Genomic DNA, 19,533 nt, shown 5'->3' on the forward strand with positions numbered 1-19,533 from the left:
ACTGGAAATGTGAGTCAGCTGCATTGGCTGTTGTCACCCCATTGTTTCAGACAATAAAGCTCCTTATTTGTAACCCCTCCTGAGGGCCTCTTAGCCCAGCTCTTAAACTTTCCCCTGGGCGGCTCCTAGCCCTGCTACTTGCTGGCTGCTGTTCTGAGTCTCTTGAAACTGTTCCGCCTCACTCTCTACACACCTTCCCCACCACCTTCTGGAATATTTGGGCACTGATCGTAAAACTGTGCAAACAGACATTAGTTCCCTCCCTCGGCACCTGGCCACACCTAGTCCTACTCCTCTGCCTCCTTCCTTCGAACCTTCCCTCCCAACCCGCCCCTGGAGGAAGGGTCTTGGGGACAAGCCCCTCTGACCCCTCCTCATAGCTCCATCCCAGTACAGGCTTCTGGCTGCACCCTCAGCTGCCCTCCGCCCTCCAGCCATGCCGTCACATCAAGGGTCTCTGGCTTCCACCCCACCTGGGTTCCTTTCCCTTTCCTTATGGCGGGGTGGGGAACCCGGTTCTCCTGCTCCCTCTTTTCTGCAGATCAGCATCTCCTTTTTTGCAGTCTCATCCGTGATTCCAGGGTGTCTGATCCCGGAGACGCACCTGGCTGGGGAGAGGGTTTCGGTGGGCCCACATGAAGGTGCCTGTTCTACCTCACACATAGCTGGAGGCGGGCCTGCGGGTACTCTGGTGGCACCTGGCCGCTCCTGCCCACACAGTCCTCTGAAACTGGGCTCACACAATCATTCTCATTCTAAATCCGGGGGCGAGGACACTTTGTTTTCAATCCCACCAGAGAGATGGTACCTGTGTCTGAGCCCAGTCTCATCTCCAGCACCGTATCTGGGTCCCCCTGCCAGGAGAGATCCTTGAGTCCAGAGCCAGGACTAAGTCTTGAGCAATGCCAAGTGTGGCCCCCAAATAAAACAACTAAATTCTACCATCGTGAACTGGAACCAGTGATTCTGAGTGATGCTGTTGCATTTCCATGGCCTTCACAGTCTAGTGTGCATTTTCATACTTTCCCTGAGTCCCAAAAAGGCTAAACCACTAGTTCCCCTGGGATGGTAGGAAAAAGCATCACCCATAGCGTTCCCATCGGGAGCACTGCCACCTCTCCGTTCCCTCCTGAACAGGCGCTGGGGACCATCTCTGTGTCTCCTAGGGCCTGCCTCTAGACAATGCCCTGTCCGGGCCTTCCTCACTGTGCAGGCTTGAATGTGCTGCCAACTCTTATCCCTGCCTCAAGGAGTGAGGGTTTAGGGCTAGTGGGTTCATCAGGAGTGAACGCACAGGGCGGCAGAGCAGAACCCACACAGGAAAAGGAGAAGAAGCCAGAAGTGAGGTGGAGGGATGGAAAATGGGTGGAACAAGGAATAGTGGACCAGGGCAGGCAGCTGCTTTGTGGATTCTGCATGCTATGTGGAATCCATGGCAGCCACCACCAGATTTGGGGGACGCTGCACAAAGACGGAATGTATTACTCGAAGAGCATTTCCGTACTGGTTTGTCCAGTCAGTGCTCGTCTAAGACAGAGAAACCCCATCTACACGCAGAGATATCCAGGCTTTCATTGCTTCTGGGGAAGATCTGGGTCCTGTGGTTCTTGAACGAGACTCAGCAGTCTGGGTCTGATGTTGATCCCCATGGCTTCCAGCCTGACGGCGTTCATACAGAATCCCCTAAGAGTTAGGCTATTGTTCTGCTGCTGGCAAGGGTTGAGTGTGCGCCCAAGCCAGAACAAGAGACAGCATTGAGCCCCAGGAGGAGATTTCTGAAACCCAACACAAGTGAAACTGGGTGATAAGGGCTTGCACGTTTCTGAAACTGGGGCATGGAATTTGGGCGGGCTCTTTCACCGTCATGCCCCCAGCTTCATCTTTCACAAAATTTTTCTGGCACTCTTTCCAAAAACCCAAAGAGGGCCACATCTCACTTTGGAGCTTCCTGGGCTCATCCTTTAGCAGACACGTCTTTCTGCAGATCTGTCCCGTGGAGAGCTTGTCAGGACCCGTGACACAGCGGTTAGCCACGCTAAGCCTTTCCAGAGCTGAGAACCTGGTTGATGGCGGAATAGTCGGGTTCGTGGGGCTACTTAACCGGCTGGATGTTTTCCAGATGTGGCGGGGGTCAATGTGGGCTTTGATATCACTCGGAGAACACAGAACAGGCACCCCAGAAAGAGCCCAACCTTCAGCTCCTCAGCTGCTGGTCTTCTGGGAATTGATCGGGTTCTCTAGGTGCCAGGAGGATGGGGGCACTATCCGGGTGCCAGGTGCTCAGGGAGCAAGAGGAGGCAAGATGGATCTTCCAGCTCCCACCCTGGAGGCTGGGGATGGGGGATGTGTGTCATCCAGAAAGAGGCCCCGGGCATACTGTGGGCTGGAGACCAGTCAGTAAACGTGTTAATAGGAGTCAGGAGTCAGGGCAGCTGCCCCAGCGGGAATTCTGGGGTCGCACTCAGACTCTGTGTGTGTGTGTGTGTGTGTGTGTGTGTGTGGTCAGCTTCCAAGAAGTGGGGGCAAGGGGGTTGGAGTGATAATATAGTGGGTAGGGTGTTTGCCTTGCACGCAGCCGACCCAGGTTCAAGGTTCGATTCCCAGCATCCCATATGGTCCCCCTAGCACCACCAGGAGTAATTCCTGAGTGCAGAGCCATGAGTAACCCCTGAGCATTGCTGGGTGTGACCCCCAAAACAACAACAACAATAAAAAATCAGTAAAAAGCTCAAGGGGCTGGGGGGGCCTTCTGAGCAGTGCTGGGGGCTGGGGAAATGGGTCACTCCCAGTGATGCTCAGCCATGCCTAGGGCCCCATGCCATCTAGCATCCATCTAGAAGTGCCATACCATGCTGTGTGGGCCCAGTGGTGCCAGGGACCTGACTTGGGGCTTTCTGCATGGAAGGCACGGCCCCCTGACCCTGAATTCACCCCCCCAGTCATAGGGTGTGCTTGTAGGAGGTCTGTAGAAGTTTGCAGAGTTGCCACTGGGACATGTCCCCCCCCCCCCCCCCCCCCGACTCCTACCCCTAGGGGAGCGCGTGTTGTGAAGGAACACAGGAAGGAAGGAAGAATTAGACTCTGGCACTCAGGTTGGAAAGTGCAGTGAGGGCCAGGGCGGGGTAGAGCAGGAGTGCTCTTACCTTGCACAGCATAAATCTCCAGACTCGACACTCCCAGAGCCACGGGGCTAAAAGCTGAAACTTTGTCCCCAGAGGTGAGAGGACAAAGTTTCATGGGCAATCAGGGCAGGAAGTAGAAGCCTAGGAATTGGTGCCTGCCTCTCAGTGATGCTCATGCCGGATGGTCAGGCCCACCACGGCACCTGAGGACTGTCCTGCCAATACCTGCTTGTGTCTTGTGGCCTGATGACAGACTCCCCCTCTGTCCTCTACCCCAACTTTTACACAAACCCCAAACTCTGTGGGGAAAGTGGCACTGAACACCCCAGTAGAACACAGGAGGCACCACTGGGGACCTAGGCCAGCCTCTTTCTGTTCCTTTTTCCGACTCCATCCATGCTCACACTTATGGTGTTGGCATGTACTGTTCCTTTGGGTACATGGGCCACATAGAGTCCTGCCCCTTCCATGTCGCCACCTGTATTTCCAGAAACAATTCCTCCTTCCTTTTTCGGTGGAAAGAGAGATGCCTCATGCTGCGGGGATCAGAAAGTCTTTCTGTAAAAGATTTGGCATTGCACCTTTGTGCTGCCAGCTCCCCCCTTGTCATAAACCACTTTAGAGCTTGAAGATGGTATGCTTTCTCTTGCAGTGTTGGATATTAGGCCGGTGGGAGGGTTAGGGCCAAACCTGGCTCAGGGTTTAGAGGTTCAGGGGACCGTGTGGTACTCAGGGAGATTGGGCAGAGCCTCCTCACTGCAGCTTACTGAGCTCTCTCTGACCCTTTTCTTGCCATCTTTATGCTGACCCATCAGATTGGTCTAGCAATTTTCATGCCTCCAAAGTTGGGCTTAGAATGGAAGTTGCATCCAAGAGTGTTTGGGCTCAGCTGCGCACACCCGTGATGGAGTGGCCAAAGAGGAAGAGAATGTGAAGGAAGGAAAGATCTGGATAGAGATTAGGGTGGTCTCCCCTCCACTCCCTGCCAAAGTCTTCCCTTTGGGGAAGCTGCACATTCTGCATTTCGTAGGAAGGCACGTCCTCTCTGCCATGGCCTAGTGGCCGTGAGCCCTGGGCACTGCGCTGTGTTCTCAAGGATGGGGACCTCATTCCTGTCAGCCCTGGCCTCCCAGACCTGTGCAGCCTGGTGTGGGTGCCACATACAGGGGCGTGTGAGGGCTCAGCCTCTGAAGATGCTGCTTCTGCGAGTCCGAGGAGCCTCTTTGTTCTGGGCAGATGCGGGGAGAGCACCTTGGCCGCCTTCCCAGAGAGGTGGAAGTGAGGTCACAGACTGTTGACTGTTGATTCCTCAATACCTAGAAAGTTTCTTGGCACCAATCGATGCCTGAGCCGTGTTTGTTGAATGCAAACGGGGAAACAGAGCCCACGAGTCAGCCCATGTGGCACGGAGCAAAGCGTGTGTCTGGGGCTGTGGCTTGGAGCAGAATTCCAAAGAGGAGCACTGGGCTTCCCGCCCTGCGGCCCCCAATACTGCTCCTTCACACCCCGTTTTCCTCATTCAAATGTGGGATTGCCCCCTTTCCTCTCTTTAGTGAAGTGACACCCACAATGCTGCCCTCTTGACATTAGCCCTGGTTCAAGACTAATGGCCCACTTTGGAAAGACCTCTTCACTTAGAGGATGGCAAGCCCCCTTTATTTACTTGCTTATTAATTCATTCATTTAGCATTTGGGCGACACCTGGCAGTGCTCATGGGACCACTCCTGGTTCAGTGCTCAGGGATAACCCCCGGGAGTGCTGTGAAGACTCTGGGTTATACCTGGGCAGGCTGTGTACAAGGCAAAGTTCCTTACCTCTGGCCCTGTAAGCCCTGTTGAAAGTAGGTTCCGTTTCCAGTTTTCCTTACAAGCCTGGATAAAACCGCCAGAACCCATTGGTCGACACTGATTCCCATCCCCTGCAGAGGCAGGTGCAGACAGGGGCCACGAGAGAGGGTCCCTAGAGCAGAGGAAGAGCAGCAGAAGAGTGTTTGGTGGCCCTGGCCGGGAGGCTAGCATAAGCCTCCCAGGCTTCCTGGGATTCTGACCCCATCACATTGGCTCTTCTGCTTGTTCTTCCTGTCCTCAGTTTTTAAGGCAAGACTTGCTGAGAGTCACTCCTGGTGGCGCTCAGAGTACCGTCACTTCCGCCAAGTGCAAGCAAACCCCTTGAACCCCAGAACTCTCTCTCTGCAGATGGTAACCCTTTACAACCTCCTTCTCGGAACAATCCCGCCTAGTTCAGGTTGGTTGGGAGTCAGTCATGTGCCTGCAGGACTGTCAGCCTCACTTTTTTTTTTTAATTTTTATTAGTGAAACACCATGAAGTACAGTTGTAGACTTACAAATTTTTGTGCTTGGGTTTCAAATATACAATGATCAAGTACCCATCCCTCCACCAGTGCCCACTCTCCGCCACCACCCCCCATCCCACCCTGCCCCTGTGGCAGGGCTTTCCCTTCCATTTTCTTTCTCTCTCCTTTTGGGTGCTGTGGTTTTCAAAAGAGGCATTGAGTGGCAATCATGTTCGGTCTATAGTCTACTTTCAGCATGCTTCGCCCATCCTGGGAGGATCCTCCCAACACCCTTTACTTGGTGCTCCCTTCTCTATCTGACCTGCCTTTTCCCCAGCATGTGTGGCTGGCCTCCAAGCCATGGAATAAACCTCCTGGTACTTATCTCACTTTGCACGATAAGGCAGTGCACATGCTCCCAGCTTCATTCTGGTCCTTTTCACAGACGACGTGGCAGAGGCAAGAGGAGAGGGTCACCCGAGGCATCTGGCCTGCCAGCCCTGCCTTGTCTCTCGCCGGCACTGTGTGGTGGCCTCAGATGGCTCGTTTATCATGTTGGGAATGACACGCGGCTGTCACGACCAAATGCACTGTGACATTGAATCCCTCTGCGAGGGTCATTTGATTATGTTGGGGCTGATTTCTACGACTGCCACTTTTAATTGATTTACAAGTGTCAGTGTTTGAGTCTGTGACTGTCATGGTGTTGGGCTGGGTATTGTGTCATGGGGGGCTGCTTGGACACTGTTTTCTGTATTAAGACACTTTCCCCCATCCTTGGACCACGGCCTTTGTCAGTGATGTGGGCTTTGAGTGGAAACCAGGAAAGCCCAGTGCACTGAGTGCTATCTTCTGCTTCTTTTTGTCATTATTATTAATATAAATTTTTTATTGAGTCACTGTGAGAGAGTGTTACAATGCTTGCAGTGCTGTTCATGATTAAGTTTCAGGAGCAGTAGCACAGCTGGAGGGCGTTTGCCTTGCATGCAGCCAGCCCCACTGAACCAGGTTTGATTCCTCTGCCCCTCTTGGAGAGCCTGGCAAGCTAACGAGAGTATCTCACCCCACACAAGAAAAGCCTGGCAAGCTACCCATGATGGATTCGATATGCCAAACACAGTAACAATAAGTCTCATAATGGAGATGTTACTGGGCCCACTCAAGCAAATTGATGAGCAACAGGAGGACAGTGCTACAGTGTTATATAATGTTCTAACACCCATCCCTACACCAGTGTCCATTTTCCAGTACCAGTGTCCCCAGTTTCCCTACCATCCCTCTCATAAGCCCCCATCCCCCAGCCTGCCTCTGTCTCTGTGGCAGGCACTTCTCTGTCTCTGTCTCTTTGTCTCTGTCTGTCTCTCTCTCTCTCTCTCTCTCTCTCTCTCTCTCTCTCTCTCTCTCATCTTTTGCTTCTAAAACCCAAAGCACTGGTGGAGACAAATAAGTGCATTGCCTTTGGAAACTGAGTTTTTTTGCATCATCTTCTGCCCTGTGAAACTGTCAACATAGCTTATGTTTTGATTGCTTATTTCCTTTGCACATAATGTCCTCATACTAATCTGCTGTAGATTTCCTCATATGCTCTTCAGTAGAATTTATTTTGTAGTTGGATGGATTTCCAGCAGTTCCCCACTTAGTTCCCTCCTCTGTGTCTTAGCTTTGACAGTGCAGATTCCAATCAGTATTCGTATTAGTTCTCTTTCCTGCCTCTGTTTTTTGTTGCTGTTGTTGTTGTGGGCGGTGGGCGGTGGGCAGTGGGGTTGTTGGGAGTTGAGATGAGATGCAGAGGTGAGAAAGGAAATGTACTCCTAGATGGATGGACCATTTCCATATGGAAATGTCCCGAAGTGCATTCCGTCTGACTTCATCAATTAGAATCTGTGAGTCAAAGTATTGCTGCTACTACAGCATTTGAGCTCTGAGTGGGGGGGAGCTTGGGATTGCCTTGAGTGAGCTTCACTGAATCACGAGGGGTATGTGCTTTCTCTTTCTCCTGCCTGAGAGTACTGAGCCCCCTTAGAAAGGAGCCAGGCCGTCTGTTCCATGAGCTAATGCCTCTGGGGTTAAGCGATGTGAGGATCAGAGAATTAATAAGGACACTAAGTCATATTGGGTGGGGGCAGTTTTTATAGGCTCAGCCATATCTGGTGAGAGGACTGATTGAACTATAAATGCCATGCAGTCATCTCCTTATCTTAGAACTTCCTCCTGGGCTCCTGAGGGAGACTATGATTACACACGCCTGCTGATTGGAAATAACTACCACGCGCAAGCTTGTATGTTCAGCTCCCATCATTTGGGGTTTCACTCCAAGACTTCTGGTTGTGCAGTGCTCTCTAAAGGCGCCCTAGTGCCGTTCTCCCACAAAGGGTGCCTGGCCATCACCTAAGACCCCAAGGGGTTAGGAGAAAGACCACACATGTTGTCCTCTGTTCTGGAACAATCCTTCACCTTCCATGGCAGAACTCAAGTGTAATGAATTAGACATACCTAATAGGAGACGCTGATCTGTATCACAGATAGCTAGGTTCAGTATTCTTTGCTATTTCCTTTAGGTTGTGGTTATGCACATATATTTTTGGGTTTTTTTGGTACGTACTCTATAGAAAGTAAAAATTTTTGCTGTTGTTTTGGGTCCACACCCAGTGGTGTTCAGGGCTTACTATTGACTCTGTATTCAGGGATCACACCTGGTGGGTTTGGGGACCCTATGGGATGCCAAGAATTGAATCCAGGTCAGCCGCATGCAAGGCAAGTGCCTACTTGCTGCACTATCAGTTTGGTTCCTATATGGAAAATAATTTTTAGTCAGTCATATCTTCTGAAATAAAGGTAAACACAAAATTTATATACCAACTACAAAACAAAACAAAACAAAACAAAAAGAGCAACTTTTAGGTGCCAGAGAAATAGTACAATGGGTAGAGTGTTTCAAATAGCTGACCAGGATTCCATCTCTGGCATCCCATATGGTCCCCTATGTACCACTAGGAGTAATTCCTGAGTGCAGAGCCAGGAGTAACCCCTGAGCATTGCCAGGCGTGCCCCCCCCCCAAAAATAAACAAAAAAAAGTAACTTTTAGCCATTTAAAACTCTTCCTTTTTCATTAAAAAAAAAAGAAAAAAAAGAAAAGAAAAAAAGCAGAAGTGAGCCCAAAGCACAGCTGGGTGGGTCCCAAAATAAAGTAATAAAATTAAATTGTAAAATATTATGTATCAAAATCTTTTTAGTACATGTTCAGTTTTCAGAATATGCCCGAGCACAAATACTCCCCCAGAAACGTTCCTCAGGGTCCTAGAAACCACCTTTTAGATGACTTGGGAGTGCAGGAAAGTTTCTCTCTTCTGTACGGAGTGTGGGGTCCACTCTGATCTCAGCTCGGCTCCTTCCTCCTTGCTGTTGGTGGTTAATGAATCGAGTAACTGAAACAATATGGGCCAAAGGGAAAAACTGTCCATACCTGATTCCAGTATTCTCTTACTTTCCTTTTTTGTTCGTTTGGATTATTTTGTTCAGTTCCAGGAAGAATAGGTGTTCGAGGTCACTGGGAATATTCTTCTTGCTGTGCTTGGCCTATGGGTGAAGTGTGGCTTTTTGTATGCACCTCTTGAAGCAAGAGGGTTAGTTCCATGCAGACAAGCTCTTTTCTCATTGTCAGACCTTCAGACAAACCTTCAATCTCCTTCAACAGCAATTCTGTACAGGAAGGTGAAAAGAACGTCAACTTTTCTAATGTGGGAATGAAACAACATTCTCTTCTCTAAGATTGTATTGCCCTCAAAACTGAAAAAAAAAAAATTTCAAATAGGACTTACCTTTATCAGAAGGAAATTGTTGCCTTTTTCCCCCCATCATATAATATGTATAATGATATATAATGCCTTTCAATACTAATTTATATTCACAAGTATCATCTTGAGGTGTTTTTTTTTTGCCAGTGAGTCCCAAATATGTCATGAGATGATGAATAATTTGAACGGTTGGAGGCTTTGTGGCAGGAATGATTCGTCCTTTGAGAGGATCAGAGAAGGTGATAGATATCAAACTCCTTAAACACCACTGTTCATGGCAGAAATCCAGAAGAAAGGTCACCTAGCCTTCAGATCTGACTCCTCATTTTTAAGTATAACTTTCACTTAATTTTAAGCATGCTTCCCCTTACTATAAAAGATGGTTTTAAAAATTAACCCAGTGATTTCTTCTTTTCTCTTTTGTGTTTATTCTTTTCCTGACTGGAAGGCAGTCTTTAGGTTAGCTAAGGAACTGTAGTGTCAGTGGTGGTAGAATATTTTTGAGTTTTGTTTTGTTTTATTTTGGTTTTGGACTTTGGTCTATACATGGCAGTACTCTGGATTTACTCCTGGCTCTGTGCTCAGGGATCACTCCTGACGGGGCTCAGAGGACCATTTGTGGGGCCCATGATTGAACCCACATTGGCCACATACAAAGGAAGCCCATTATCCTCTATGTTATATTTCTGGTCCTAGTTGTAGGACCTTTAAATAGTATTTATGATGCTACTGAGAGTTGTTAATGTTTAGCAAGATATACCTGGAAAACCGAAGTTTCTAAAATAGATTAGGTGATCCCCAAAATAGGAGCATGAGACTCTGAATGAGTGACTGACCACAGAGGCTTCTGTTTCTCATCCACAGTTCCAGGATGTGTGTTGATTAATGATATCCTGGCAGAAGTGTTGAAGAACAGATCAATACAATGGGAGAAGAGCCCCAGTTAAAGCTGGAGAGGGAAATAAAATAGGATCAATCCTCATTATCTGTGTACTATGTATTTGCAAATTCACCCGTTTCAGTCGCTCACATCAGCTCACAGAAACTGATGTGTAATCCTCCAGTGCTGGGCGCTTCTGTGACATTTCTTGGCATTGTCAGACCTGTGGAGAGCAGAGATCATGGTGGAGCCATGGCATGCTTGGGGCCACCTGAGGTGTGACAAGGTGCTGTCTCCTTGCCGCCAGCTCATCCTGCAGGACGCTAGAGTACGGTCCAGTGACTCTCAGCTCCGACAAGTTATAATAAGCTTTATGAGAAAATAGGTGTGTGGGGGAAGCTTCTTCAGGCATGAAGTTTCTTCAGGCACGATTTAGCTCCTGTTGGCAGTGGGTGAGATGTTCATGAACAACCAACACCTTAACAACACCTTAAAGAAGGTGTCTTGAAACAAATACACACACAGTATTGATCTGTTGGAAACAGTTGTGACAGGAGATTGGTAGTGTTAAAGAGGGTGCAAGCATCCGTGTTCTTGTCCTCACGCAGTGAAGAGTGAAAACAAGGAACTGGAGAAAGCAAATGGCCACATTCAGAAAAGATTTTCTTTAAGGGAAGGGAAAGGAAGGGATAGGAATGCAGTGAAGCCCCCGGGTGATGAGAAAGGTCTCCTAAAGCAGGATTCTGGGGAAAGACACAAACCCTTTTCTTTTAGTAGCTTTTTAACCAAGATGGGTGCATCCGCATTTTTTCATTATGTTCCAAGAAACGTGGTCAATAAAACAGGAGAGAGGACGCTGAGATGATGATCTTCTGGGGTCCAGATCTGGAAGGACCTGCATCATCCAGGTGACCAGGCACCACCTGGGCCACCCTGGTGACACTCCAGACAGCTCCCTTTCTTTAGGGCCACGTCCTAATCTCCCCCTGCCTGCCCCCCTTGTCCTTGTCAGTAGGCAGCTAACCCTGTGTTACCCCGGGCAGATTCAGAATTTGGTAATGTAGCATTTCTCACAAATTGATCAAAGCTTTTTTTAAAATGTTATAGAAGTGGCCGGAGCAATAGTACAGTGGATAGGGCATTTGCTTGTACACAGGCAACCCAGGTTCAATCCCTGGCATCTCATAAGTCCCCCGAGCACCACCAGGAGTAACTCCTGAGTGTAGAGCCAGGAGGAACCCCTAAGCCTTGATGGGTGTGACCCAAAGAAGTGTTTAAAAATAAATAAATAAATAAATAAATAAATAAAAATCTTATAGAAGATGCTTAAGCATTCTGAATGATAGTGTAAAACAAAGGATAGGAAACCATGACCACCTCCCCTCTGAAGGGTATCCATTTCTATGTAGAATGTATAGTGTTGTTTCAAAGGAACTTCTCTACTTCTCTTAGGCTCAGAGAGAGCGTGATAGGATAATCAGTGATTGTAATCAGTAATCAGTAATTTCTGAAGGGTTAGGATTAGAGCTAAGTCAGAGAGCAAGAGAGTGCAAGCCCAAGTGGCCAAGAGGAGTGGTCAGTGGTTGGAAATTACCACAAGTGTGTTGGGGTGGGGAGTAGCTAAGATAGAGGAGAGTCCAGTATGACAACAGTAGTTGGAAAGGATCCCCCTGGACAAGAACTGAATGCTGAAAGAAGGTAAAGAGATATACATGATAAACTTTCAGCTTCTGTATTGCAAACCATAATGCTTACAATGAGAAAGAGAAAGAGAGAAGAGAGGTGCCTGCCATAATAGAGTCAGACTGGGGTAGAGGGGACTGAGGGGGTGGGAGGGAAACTGGGGACACTGGTGCTGGGAAATAACACTGGTGAAGGGATGGGTGTTGGAACATTGTATGACTGAAAACCAATCATGGACAGCTTGGTAATGCGCTATCTCATGGTAATAGAATAAAAAAAGAGGGGCTGAAGCAATAGCACAGCGGGTAGGGCATTTGCCTTGCATGTGGCCGACCCGGGTTCAATTCCCAGCATCCCATATGGTCCCCTGAGCTCGCCAGGGTTAATTCCTCAGTGCAGCGCCAGGAGTAAGCCCTGTGCATCACCAGGTGTGATGCCCCCCCCAAAATTTTTTTTTAAATTTTTTTAAAAAAGAAGCAATCTGTGGAGACAGAGCTGACTTCCCGCAGGAGCCGGAGTGCAGAAGAGGAACTGAAAGGGATCTGTATGGCGGCAGGAACAGGAGAAGGGGCGCAGGGAACGGAGGGCAGTCGGGGTGCCTCCCGTGTGCTCCTCATGTCAACCACCTTAGCCAGGGGCCACTCTGGTAAAAAATTGATCACCTTCTTTCCGTCGCAGCATGCCCCAGTTTGGGTGATAAATTATAGACTACAAATCTAGTACATTTCCTAACCAATCTGTCCTGGCGGCCAGCGGGTTTGGGAGGTCACAAAACACCATGACTTGCTCTGTCTTGCAAGTGAAATTAAGATTTCTCAGTCATGTACGGGGGGAAAAAACACACCAGGGGACCTGGTTATTAGATGAAATCACTTGGTGAGTGGCTAAAGACTGCTAAAGACCCAGAGAGATGAAGCGTCTGGTGGTGCATCTAGCTGGAACCTGTGGGTGGCAGAGGAGCCCTGCCCCAGGGTCCCTGCTAATGGGGTGCATCCTAGCTGCGATTTGATCATCTCCAGTGCAGTGACACACTTCCATGAGGGATTGGGTCCCACAGTCCAAGACGTGCAGGAGGGCTGGGACCACCTCTGGTTAGTACACCAGTTTCCCTGGAGCAGCATGGCTGTCCAAGAAAACTGACCCAAAGTCAGGCTGCAGCTCAGGTATGGAGCATTTGTTCTGCATGCATGAGGCCCTGGGTTCCACTTCAGCACCACCTACGAAAGAGGAAATCCAAATGACTGCAAGAACAGACTGCCTGCCACTCGCAGGAACTATGACTCTCGCATGTAACCACATTCTACTTAAAAATCCAATGTACAGTATTCATAAAGTTCCTCCATCGTTTATCCCCTAGTCCTTAAACCACTGGATGAAGGGCCTGGCCAAGACTATACAGGGTCCGTAGGACAGGGGTGGAGACTGAGAGGACTCTGGTGATGAGGTGATGAAGTGACATTGTATGTATAGAGTAATAATACAGAAACTGCTGTGAACCATGGTACTTTAATTAAAACTTTCCAAAAAATCTCATACACATGTAAATTCATGCTAACTCAATAAAAGAAAACTCTAAGGCAAAAAATAGCTCTACGAAAAAAGGATTATAGGAGGTAAAAATTATTTTTCTGTATGTCTGAATTTATTTCCTTCTTGTATCAAATTAATGCACAGTTTGACAACATATTTTGCTTAAGAATAGAAATCACAAAAACAACCTGTACCTAAAAATAAAGGAATTGATGTCATGCAATCTGTTTAGGGAGAGCTTTAAAATTGTATCTTCTTCATTCATTATTCTAGTACTCCTCTTTGTCACTGTCACTGTCCTCCCATTGTTCATCCATTTGCTCGAGCGGGCCCAGTAACATTGTGAGACTTGTTACTGTGTCTGGCATATCGAATATGTTAAGGGTAGCTTGCCACTCCTCTTTGGACAAGTAAAATTCAGGAAGAAAAAATTAAAACAAGCATTAAGACTGCGTGAGATGATATTAAAATCGGTACGGTCTGAATAAAGTCAAATGAATTATTTACTGTTCTGTGAGTAATTGACCAGTTCCAGCGACAGCACCTGTACAGAAACAGGTAATTACAACAGTCCAGTGAGATCTAGAACCCCTTGGGAGGATGAGAGTAATAAAAAGATACTCAAATTCCTGAGCTCTGAGCTCAGACAATGAATCTACGTAGAGATCTGGCTTTTAGAACATGCAGAGCAATAGGAAACATTAGCAAGTGGGAAAAATTCAGCCATTTGCTCAATTTTCTTCAGATTGAGAGGGTAAGAAAATGATCCACTTTTGCATTCATTTTGCTTTTCCCATTCATTGAAAGATAATCTTCCCAGTACTCTGACATTTCCAAGTTCCCCCGTGCCCCATGTCCACCCTCACGGGCCCCAATGTCCACCAGCTCATGGCCACGAGCTTTCTCCGGAGCCCACCGTGGGCCTGGAGTGTGCTAACCATTTGTTCCTTCTCTCCATGCTGGGGTGGATGGATGTTTTCTTGATTATCACTGCTCTGTTTACACCTCCTGCCACACCCCAGTCTCTAGTACCGACCACCTCATCTCTGAAACTACTTTCTCAGCTGCCACAGACCCCCCCCACACCCCCCAACCTCTCCTCTGCATGCATGCTCCTGTTCTCTCCTATTTGTGTTTAAGTGAACAGCTGCCTTCTCTCCTCACCAACCTTCCTCCTTTGTGCTCTGAGACACACCCTCAGGCCACACCCTGCCCCTGAGAGCCTTTGTTATCACTGTCTTATCTTTTTTCTCTCTTGGCCAGGATCAGCATACTTTTCCTGCAGAGGGTCAGAGCATCAATATTTTTCGGTTTCCTGGCCATGGGGTCACTTTCGCAACTACTTACCTCCACGCTCCTGGCTTCCCAGCAGTCAGAGGGAATGGAAAAACCAGAGGAGGAGATACTGAGCTGACCAAAACAGGGGAAGGAAATGAGGTAGTGAAGCCAGTGAACCGAGAGGGTTCCAGGCAGAGGAAACAGCAAGTGCCAAGACGGAGGCCGGGGTCCTCCTGGACCTCTCCAGAAGCATCAGAGAGGCCAGTGCAGCTGGGGCCCAGCCAGCTAGGGAGGCGGGGTGGGGTCAAAGAAGAGATCAGGGAGAGGATGGGGGTGCAGGAGGACTTCCCAACGGATCTTGTGGGCTCTGAGTAGGATTTTGAGAGGAGCTTTAGGAGTTTCCATGTAAGAGAGCGAGCATCAGATTTAAGTGGAAACAGGATCTAGGATCGCTCAGGCTTGTATAAAAACAGTAATGACAAAGAGGAGAAAAACATTTTTTTTTCTTCTGCCTATTTTGTCTGTTTGTTTTGGGGTCACACCTAGCAGTGCTTAGTTACTCCTGGCTCTCTCAGGGGTCACTCCTGATGGGGCTCTGGGGACCATAGTGCTGGAGATCAAACTTAGCTTGGCCATATGCAAGGCAAGTGCTCTCACCCCTGGACTATCTCTCTGGCCTTATGACCCATATGATTGGAAGGATTGACTTTCAGGATGGATTTTGCGAGAGCTAAAAGAATCCAGAGTGGCACTGAGGTGGCATCCAGAACATCAGGAAAGTGATGGGGGAACTGGCTGGCTGGTTTCCAGAGCCTGTACAGGAATTCTTCAGGCTTGTTTAGTTTGAGACATCTGACAAGCAAGTGCTCAAATGTTTGCAGTGGCTTTAGTCATGACTTCTTGATTTCATGCTAAATGGACTGTGAGCTATTATTCCATTGCCTGCTTAACCAAAAAGATGTTGTTATGTCCATGGTGCCGACTGGCATCACAGTTCTAAAACTGTACTTCTCAATATCCTTTACACTTCCAGAAATATTTATCTCATTCACAAATAACCTCATCAATAACTTGTGTTTTCCTTCATTGTGACTCCAAGATTATAGAACATTCTTTTTCATGGTTGTGTATTTTATCCAGAAAAATATGCCATTATTTTGAAGTCCTGGCACACGAAGAATAAACATACTATGAAATCATCAAATATGAGCACTAACTACAATTTTACATTGGATTCCTTAGCATTTTGATAGAATTTTAAACTCTTTTTTTTTTTTTCATAGAGAATGAATCAAAGTTGAGGGAAGAAAACTCCAGGAAATGAGTTTTCAGAAGGGGACTTGAAAGATGAGAGCATTTGGGTTGGTATGTCTCCGGGGAAAATTCAGTTTCATGTGTTAAGATAATATGGTACTGAGTTGCAAAGAGATGATGATCTAATAAATTTTTCCACTCACTATTCTCTAAGGGCTGTTGCCAGAAAAGCAACTCATCTGCTCAGTAATTGAGGAGGATTGAAATCAACTTTGTACTGGTAATAACTGTACATGGTTTATTTTCTGTACTGTTTATTAGCTACAATCACCCAGAACTGTGGAAATAAATATATAATCTGCGTATTGTGAGAGATTTTATAGAATCCTTTTCATGGATCTTGGATCCCAGAATTTATTATGAATTCTTCCTGTGATCTACAGTAAAGGGCAAGCAAAGGATTTCATATCAAGATCCAGTGTACAATATATCTGAAAGAGACTTGAGCTAAGTCTCACAGACCTACAGCTACTTTAAGTGTGAATGCACACCAGTGTTCTATCTGATTCTTGTTGTAAGTGCTCTCAGAAGGGAATGAAAGATTGTCACTGCTATCTAGCCCAGGGCTTGGGGCTGTGTACACTGTGAATAGGACACATTGTTCATGAATCACACAGCCCTTGTTTACTCCCAAAAGTGCAGATGAAGTGCTCCACGACTTAAGGACCTTTCTGTGCTCCTCTTTTGCTCTGTAATGTCAGGCTTACCCAGCCATAGCCTGGTGTTCAGTTCTTAGCAGAAGGGTGTCTTTTTTGACCCTGATGATGAGAATCAGAGGATGACCCCATCCTGGATTCTGCCATTAGAACTTTACGATGTTCTTTGGATACTCAGCAGAGGATTCACTAACGGCCACTGTTGGCTTCTTACTCAGACACACTTTTTTTTTCTTTTTGGGTCACACCCGGCGGGGTGCATAGGGGTTACTCCTGGCTCATGCACTCAGGAATTACTCCTAGTGGTTCTCTCGAACCATATGGGATGCTGGGAATCAAACCCAGGTCCACCACATGTAAGGCGAACACCCTACTACCCGCTATGCTATCCCTGCAGTCCCTTACTCAGACACTCTTACACATTTGATCCATAGATAGGTGTGTGCATTTTGTATGAATTGAACAGGATGATGGCGATGGCCTCTGTTAGGTCCTGATTGTTAAGAGGAAATAGAAAAGTGTTGCACTTTGAGATTTCTCTAATATGTAGGTAATATTATGGCAAAGCTTTTCCCCTTCCCTTTAAAAATTCTTCTTAAGCTTGATTCTGATGACTGATTGGCTTTATAAAAGTATTTGAAAGTGGAATAAGAAAAAGAAATATGGCAAGAAAAAGAAAATGAAGGAAGTTGGAATCATTGATTAAAATATACCAAACTTGGGGCTGGAGTGATAGTACAATGGGTAGGGCACTTGCCTTGCATGCAGCTGACCCGGGTTCGATTCCCAGCATCCCATATGGTCCCCAAGCACTGCCAGGAAGTGATTCCTGAGTGCAGAGCCAGGAGTAACCCCTGAGCATCACTGGGTGTGACCCCCCCCCCAAAAAAGTGATGCAAAATTGAAAGAAGAAAATTTTCTTTTGTTCTGTTTTTGTTTTGGGGCCACACCCAATGGTGCTTAAGGCTGATTCCTGACTCCTGGCTCTGTGCTTAAGGATCACTCCTTATGGGCTCAGGGGACCATACAGGGTATCAGGGATTGAACACAGGTCAGACACTTGCAAGGCAAGCACCCTACCAACTGTACAATTGCACCAACCCTGGAAAGTTTTGGGGTTTTTTGTTGTTTGTTTTTTCAGTAAAGAAAAAGTGAAATGAGCACTAACTTTTCCAAGAAATGAAATCCTTTTTTCAAAAAGTAAATATAAGTGGAATAGAATCATATGATTAAGATACATGACAGGATAATCTCAAATTATTTTTTGGAGGAAATATTTCCAGTATTACTAGACTTCATAATAAGTCTCTAATTTAATTTCTTCTACATGCATAATTTTATTAAAAATGAGCAGGCAGGGGTAGTGAATGTATTATCAGTTTACTTTTCTGTCTCACTAGCCACTCTGAAATTTTACATGTAGACACCTGTGACTTCTTTGTAGCAGAACTGATTGTGCTTGTCTGCAGAGCATTGGGGTTGATGGGGTTGGTCACCACATAGTTACATAGTTACAGCAGTCACTGGTTATACCCTGTCATTTGCTATTCTCTTCCAGGGTTGCAGTTCTCCAGCCTAATAGAACAGCTAGGAGTCCCTTTGAATATTTTTTTTTACAGGTAGTGGATTAAAGTACAGTGTCTTTTTAACTGCCTTCCTCATGCCATTAGAAAGAAAGATTAAGAAAGCACACTGTAGATTGTTTTTCAGTTTGATAAAAAATGTTTGATTTTGAATTTGGTTTGCAGTGTTCCTCTGTTTTCTTGGGAAATTTTCCCTCTGGAAATGGCCCACTTTATTGCAGAAGAGACTGGTGGTAGTCGAGCTACAATTTCTCTCTGTTGAGGGTTGCCTTTGGATGGTACAGCAACTGAGACTAGTAAATCTTTTTTTTTTATTTTTATTTTTAAATTAACAAATGAACTCACTGTTGGCATTCCTCTTTTGAGCAGGCTTGGCACATTGCATGCCTAGCTTGGCTAGTGCTTGCTCTAACTGTGAAATATAATTAACTGCTGATGGGAATATAAAAAGCATCTGACTTAGAAGCTGCCATTTTTACATCTCAGTCTGTGAACCCAATCCAACTACCTCAATCGTGGCAACATAGCAAAACTAAAACTGCAAAATCGACCTCATTTATAACCAGGACTGCTGCTCCAGGCTGACAAACAGTGATAATGAGGACGCAATACAATCTGTTTGGAGGAATTACTCTGTGAGGATTATGATAACTTTGGCAGCATTGTTCTGCCCTCTTGTTGTGGTGATTGACACCAATTTCATTATTCAAGAGAGAGAGAGGGAAAAGATTAGACCTTGGGTCAGCTAGACTTTGGAATTATTTTGTCTTTTGAGGACCATACCCAGCAATGCTCTGGGACCATGCAGTGTCTTGGTTGGAACCCAGAACTTTCTGCATGCTAACAGATGTGCTCCGTATTTTAAGCCATCCCCCTGCTTCTGAACTTAGCTCAGAGCTGAACTTTAGGCTCAGCTCCACAATTACCCCCCCCTTGAAAAACATCCCATAATTTGTATCTTGGAATTTAAAATATTGTAGTCTAGCTAAGAATAAGAATCAGTTATACCATCTTAGTTTATGAAACTATATTTATTCATAGACTTGAACTACCTTTGAGCAAAGTTCTGAAATGAAAGACTGAAAAAATAAGATTACAGCCTGGCTTTTTTTTTTGTCTTCCCTGTGATCTCTTCTCAAATTGCTTCCTACACACATGTGAGAGGCAGAGGACTGCAGTGAGGCGAGCCAGGCACGGAGCTCGTGTCAGTGCGGGTGCAGATGTGGGAGAATGTGGTGGTGAAGGTGCTTCTGGAAAGCAGATGTCTTGCATTCAGAGCTGCTACTGCAGAGCACCCTGTTGATTCTTAGGCATGAAAATGGAGTGGCCTTTATTTACAGGGAATAAATAGTAGGCCTTTTTTGGGTTCAGGTAAGCAAAGTTTTTAAGCTTTATTTA

General features: G+C 46.6%; 1 protein-coding gene across 9 annotated transcripts in view; it reads left to right on the forward strand.

Moving 5' to 3' along the window:
• Positions 1-19,533, forward strand: part of CAMK2D (calcium/calmodulin dependent protein kinase II delta) — a 262,278-nt gene that overhangs the window by 116,373 nt on the left and 126,372 nt on the right. The gene's annotated exons all lie outside the window — the stretch shown is intronic.

The sequence above is a fragment of the Sorex fumeus genome, unplaced genomic scaffold (genome assembly GCF_029834395.1).
Source record: "Sorex fumeus unplaced genomic scaffold, SorFum_2.1 ptg000033l, whole genome shotgun sequence".
NCBI classification, from domain to species: domain Eukaryota; kingdom Metazoa; phylum Chordata; class Mammalia; order Eulipotyphla; family Soricidae; genus Sorex; species Sorex fumeus.